The 6,526-nt window shown below is 43.9% G+C and overlaps 1 pseudogene; it reads left to right on the top strand.

Annotated features, from left to right (window-relative positions):
- Nucleotides 1-5,889, top strand: part of LOC134353484 (zinc finger protein 850-like) — a 45,926-nt pseudogene extending 40,037 nt beyond the window's left edge.
- The last annotated feature ends 637 nt before the right edge of the window (nucleotides 5,890-6,526 follow it).

Here is a 6,526-nt window from a genome sequence, read left to right on the forward strand (position 1 = left end):
ATCAGAAGATTGATTGTCAAGAGCAAATTAAAGTGGGGAAGCAGAGCGGCTATCAATAGCGTGGACAAAGTTGGTATGGAGATTTTGAAGCTTCAGTCAGAGAGGGCAAAAAAGCTGTAGGTAAACTCCCCTCCCCCCCAACCAACAGTTTATTGTTCTTCCTTCTTGTGTTGACAGAGGTTGTTAAGGCCTCAGATAACATCGAAAATCAAAAGTTTGAGCATGGTGTGACTAGTGTCCTGATCCACGTATATTTCAATGCAAGAAGAGTTGCAGGAAAGGCAGTGGAGCTCAGGACATGGCTCAACACCTGGAATTATTTTGTAGCCATTAATCAGGCTTGGATGTTGGAAGGATAGGACTGGCAGCTCAATATTCAGGGGTTCCATTGTTTTAGACATAAAAGAGCGGGAGAGATTAAAGGAAAGGGGTGGCGTTACTAGTCAGGGAAAATGTCACAGCAGGACGGACTAGAGAACTCGTGCGGCATTATGTGTGGAATGAGGAATAAGAAATGTATGACAACATTAGTGGGGTTATATTACAGACTACCCAGTAGTCCAAGGGATTAAAGGAGCAAATTTGTAAAAAGATCACAGACTATTGCAAGAAACAAAAGGTTGTTATAGTAGGTGATTTTAACTTTCCACATATTAACTGGGATTCCCATACTGTAAAAGGACTAGACGGGATAAACTTGGTCAAAATGTGTCAGAGAGAGAGTATGATACTTAATCTGCTATTCAAGAATGACACGGTGCAGGTGACAGAAGTTTGTGTAGGGAACACTTTGCATCTAGCGATCATAATGTCATTAGTTGCAAGGTAAACATGGAAAAAGATCTGGTCCACAGGCTGAAATTCTAAATTGGAGAAAGACAATTTTGATGGTATCAGAAAGGATCTGCCAAGTGTGGATTGGGACAGGCTGTTTTCTGACGAAGGTGTACTTGTAAGTGGAGGCCTTCAAAAGTGAAATTTTGAGAGTACAAAGTTTGTATTGAATTGAATTGACTTCATTACATCCTTCATATACATGAGGAGTAAAAACCTTTACGTTATGTCTCCATCTAAATGTGCAATGTGCAATTTATAGTAATTAATAATAAATAGTATGTACAACAGGATAGTCAATATAAAATAGAAATACAGTTGTGTCAACATGAATTGTGCAGTCTGATGGCCTGATAGAAGAAGCTATCCCAGAGCCTGTTGGTCCTGGATTTTATGCTGCGGTACTGTTTTTTGGATGAGCAGCTGGAACAGTTTGTGATTGGGGTGATTCAGGTCCCCAATGATCCTTTGGGCCCTTTTTACACACCTGTCTCTGTAAATGTCCTGAATAGTGGGAAGTTCATATCTACTGATGCGCTGGGCTGTCGATACCACTCTCTGCAGAGTCCTGCGATTGAGGGAAGTACAGTTCCCATACCAGGCAGTGATGCAGGCAGTTAGGATGCTCTCAATTGTGGCCCTGTAGAAAGTTCTTAGGATTTGGGGGCCCATACCAAACTTCTTCAACCGTCTGAGGTGAAAGAGGCGTTGCTGTGCCTTTTTCACCACACTGCCGGTGTGTACAGACCATGCAAGTCTGATTATTGTTGTTTTGCTGCCTTGATGACTTGAGGTCGTAGCTGCATTTCTTGAGCTCCTGCTAATTACTGGCAACGTAAGCTCTGTGTTGCACGGTAAGTGCTGCTCGCACAGAACAGTTGATCTAGGGTTTCTGGTTTGGATAGACCCTGGCTGATTTCTGGGGGATAACATCCTTGATGCACTTCTGGATGAAACTCATGACCCCATTCGTGAACTTGCAGACATCCTCAACATGGAAAACATTCCAGTTGACGTTATCAAAGCAGTCCTGTTGCATGGAGACCGATTGGTTGGACCAACAGTGGGCAGTTTTAACTATGGCTGCCTCTTGTTTCAGCTTCTGCGTGTACTTTGGCAGCAGCAAGATGGAGGAATAATCTGATTTTCCAAATGGCAGGCGAAGGAGCGCTTTGTAAGCATTGCAGAAGGGAGGGTAGCAGTGGTCGAGTGTGCTATCTCCCTGTGTGCTCACCTGGATGTATTGGCAAAACTTCACAGAGACTTTAGTCAGCAACACTCTATTCTAGTCACCGGTGACGATGAAGGCAGCCTTCGGGAGTACAGTCTCCAGGGTGCTGATGGTCTCGTACAGTTCCTTGAGAGCCAGGTCAGTATCAGCCTGTGGTGGAATGTACACCGCTGTGATGATAACAGCCATGAACTCCCTAGGCAGCCACAATTCTACCTCCTTTACCAGTGATCACAATTCTATCTCCTTTACCACAGCATTGGAGTGGGATAGGAACAGACAAGTTAGGGAAATGTTTAATTGGACTAAGGGGAAATATGAGGCTATCAGGCGGGAACTTGGAAAACATAAATTGGAAACAGATGTTCTCAGGGAAGCATATGGAGGAAATGCGGCAAATGTTCAGGGGATATTTGTGTGGGGTTCTGTGTAGATATGTTCCAATAAGACGGAAGGGATGGTAGGGTACAGGAACTGTGGTGTGCAAAGGCTGTTGTAAATCTAGTCAAAAAGAAAAGAGCTTGCGAAAGGTTCAAAAAACTAGGTAATGATAGAGATCTAGAAGATTAGAAGGCTAGCAGGAAGGAGCTTAAGAATGAAATCAGGAGAGCCAGAAGGCCATGAGAAGGCCTTGGCGGACAGGATTAAGGAAAACCCCAAGGCATTCTACACGTAGGTGAAGAGCAAGAGACGTGAGAGAACAGGACCAATCAAGTGTGACAGTGGAAAAGTGTGTATGGAACCGGAGGAGATGCAGAGGTACTTAATTAATACTTTGCTTCAGTATTCACTACGGAAAAGGATCTTGGCGATTGTAGGGATGACTTGCAGCGGATTGAAAAGCTTGAGCATGTAGGTAGTAAAGAAAAGGATATGCTGGAGCTTTCAGAAAGCATCAAGTTGGATAAGTCACCAGGACCAGGCAGGATGTACCCCAGGCTACTGTGGGAAGCGAGGGAGGAGATTGTTGAGCCTCTGGCCTCTTTGGCCTCTTCAAAATTATGTTTCAAACCAAACACACAGTGTGAACGACAAAAAAAGGTTGTACTTGCCACAAGCTGCTATTCGTTTGGTATAACTGTTGAAATCTTTGCTGACAAAATGTAGCAGCAAAAATTGATACTAAATCAAAACAAAACAATTGCTGCCAGCCTGAGACCCCAGATGGAATTGTTATACTTGTGTGAAGTGCCCACACCTCCAATGATTGCTCCAAAGAGTCAAATTCCTTATTTTGATCCTCTATTAGCAATTAGCAAACATACAATTAAGCATTTTTAAAAATGCAAACACGAGGAAATCTGCAGATGCTGGAATTTCAGGCAACACACATAAAAGTTGCTGGTGAACACAGCAGGCCAGGCAGCATCTCTAGGACGAGATACAAAAATTGATACAATTTTTCCACAATCTAATTGTAAATTTTTTTAGTATATTTTCTTTTGTTGCTGGTGGTTTGATGTTTATTTTTAGAAGCTTTTTGTATGACGCATAACTCCGGGGTAGTACACCTAATGGGTTCTCTTTTTTTCTCACTTTTCTGCTTAGTAGGTTTTTTTTGTTATCACTAAATTTGTTTTCAATCTTTAAGATAATGGTTTTTTTAAGGCATTGTAAGTGTTGTTACTTTGATGTACTCATGTTATTTTTCCTGTATATACAGTAAAAAGATTTGAAAAGAAAAAAGAGAAAGCTATGTAATATGTGCTCTTGTAGCGCTGTGGGACATGACCAGATCTTGAAATAATACCAATGGAGAGAGACAGACTGAGCCACGTCACAGACTGAAGATGGGTAGGAATGGTCCATTGTGATACAGACAGAAAATACAGTTAGAGAACTGGATGGTCAGTCCAGGTGCCTGATCCATGCTCAGTTAGATCAAGAGTTGTTCCTCCAACTTGAGTTGAACCTCGCTGTAACAGTGTGATGTCAGACTTCAGCATGGAAACTGAAATGATCTCATCTGTAATGCTATCCTTACCCATTGATGTGTCTTGTAAGTCTTTTTACAGGTGAGAAACCGCAAAGAATTTGTGTGCAGGAATCTCAAGAACAGCACCACGTCAGTTCCAATGTCCCTATCCAGATCTTTAAGGAGTGACCACACATTTCCTTTGTAACACCAATATACCTGTTGTTGATCCTAGGAGATGAAGAAGTGTCTCATCCCAGCAGGAAATGTGCTTTGTGTCTGAAATGAAGTTTTTTCTTTGAACTCAGTGAGTCCACTGGAACCGGGGTGCTGAGAACACACCAGCATTTGTTGGTCTGTTCTGTCTGCGGGAAGCGATTCATTCTGTCATCCAAGCTGATCATACAACAGAAATTTCACAGCAGTGAGAGGCCATTCATTTGATCCATCTGTAAGAAGAGATTCGCTCACTCAGCCGATCCACAGACACACCAGTGAGTCACAAGGAAACAGACTGTTCAATTGTTCCATGTATGGGAAGAGATTTATTCGATAATCTGATCTGCTGACACATGAGAAAGTTCTCACTGGGGAGAGTGTTCTCTGTTCAGACTGGGAAGCGATTCACTCAGTCATCCCATCTACAGACTCAACACCGAGTAAACACGTGAGAAACTGTTCACCAGCTCAGACTGTGGGAAGGGATTCACTCTGTCAATCCACCTATAGTCACACCAGTCAGTTCACATTGGGGAGATGCAGTTCGCCTGCTCAGACTGTGGGAAGGGATTCACTCGATCATCTGACCTATTGGCACACCAAAGAGTTCACACTGGCGAGAGGCCGTTCAGCTGTTCAGAATGTGGGAAGGCATTCACACAGATATCCAGCCTACTGAGACACCAGCGAGTTCACACTGGGGAGAAACCATTCACCTGCTCACATTGTGGGAAAGGATTCATTCACTCATCTCACCTGAAGCTGCATCTGCGAGTTCACACTGGAGAGAGGCCGTTCACTTGCTCTGAATGTGGGAAAGGATTTTCTCAGTCATGCAACCTTGTGGCGCACTATCAAGTTCACACAGGGAAGAAGCTGTTCACCTGCTCTGAATGTGGGAAGGCATTCAGTCGATCATCTGACCTACTGATACACCAGTCAGTTCACACGGGAGAGAGGCCATTCACCTGCTCACATTGTGGGAAGGGATTCAGTCAGTCATCTCATCTGAAGGTACATCTGCGGGTTCACACTGGGGAGAGGCCGTTTCGCTGCTCAGACTGTGGGAAGGGATTCACTCGATCATCTGACCTACTGGCACACCAGAGAGTTCACACTGGGGAGAGACCATTCACTTGCTCAGACTGTGGGAAGGCATTCACACAGTTATCTAGCCTTCTGAGACACCAGCGAGTTCACACTGGGGAAAAACCATTTACCTGCTCACATTGTGGGAAGGGGTTTATACACTCATCTTACCTGAAGCAACATCTGCGGGTTCACACTGGAGAGAGGCCATTCACCTGCTCTGAATGTGGGAAGGGATTTTCTCAGTCATGCAACCTTGTGGCACACTATCAAGTTCACACTGTGGAGAGGCCGTTCACCTGCTCTGAATGTGGAAAGGGATTCAATCATTCATCCAACCTTCGGAAGCACTACGGAGTTCACACTGGGGAGAAGGTTTAAATAAGCTGCATGCTGGATATTTAACCATCACAGTTACTGATTCCAAAGGCAAGTTCAGAAGTGACTGTTGGTGTCAAACTCTGTAATTATTGCTGCTGCTAACCACACCCAGTTCTGCACCCTGGTCACTGGGACTGGGAGGAGTTTCTTCTGCTGATGTTCACATTTAATGGGACTGGAGTTTAATATTCTGGATCTCTGACAAATAAATCAGTTTTATTTTAAACTCTGTCTCAGGTACTCAGTGAACCTACAACACACCCAGTGTACATTAGAGAGTCAACTCCACCCAGTTGGTCCATGACAGTCTTTACGTTCAATGACAGTCCTTTTAAATTCTTCTTGTTCACCTCTCACTCTCCCTGTGGTGATGGGTTCCAAACAGTCACCACTCTGTGAGTGAAAAGTTTTCCCTTTATATCCTGCATGACTTTCTGCAGACTGAAGAAGACGAGCCTATTGCAGTTACATCTGTCTCTGGGCTGAGAAAGAATACAATTGTTAATTAACCACCTTATTCCCTGCCCATTTCAACATTATGGGTCACTTTCACTGCTTCCATAGGGCAGTGTCCCACACAACAGGGTTGTTGGAATAGAGAGTATGCTCGAAAGTCTGAAAACAGAATGTGGAATGTTAAGTTGGATGTTTAATGGAGCAGGGTCAGACACCAGAGGCGGGTCAGCACAGGGCAGAGTTTCAGTTTCTGGACAGTGAGAGGTGTAAGAGGATATGATGAGGAGCAGGAGAACAGAGGGGGTAACGACAAATGACAGTTGCAACGGTTGGAAGCTGATTGACAGATTTTAAAAAATGGTTTGAATTCGACTGTTGACACCCAGAATGCCTGTTGCCAT

The sequence above is a fragment of the Mobula hypostoma genome, chromosome 11 (genome assembly GCF_963921235.1).
Source record: "Mobula hypostoma chromosome 11, sMobHyp1.1, whole genome shotgun sequence".
Taxonomy (NCBI): Eukaryota; Metazoa; Chordata; class Chondrichthyes; order Myliobatiformes; family Myliobatidae; genus Mobula; species Mobula hypostoma.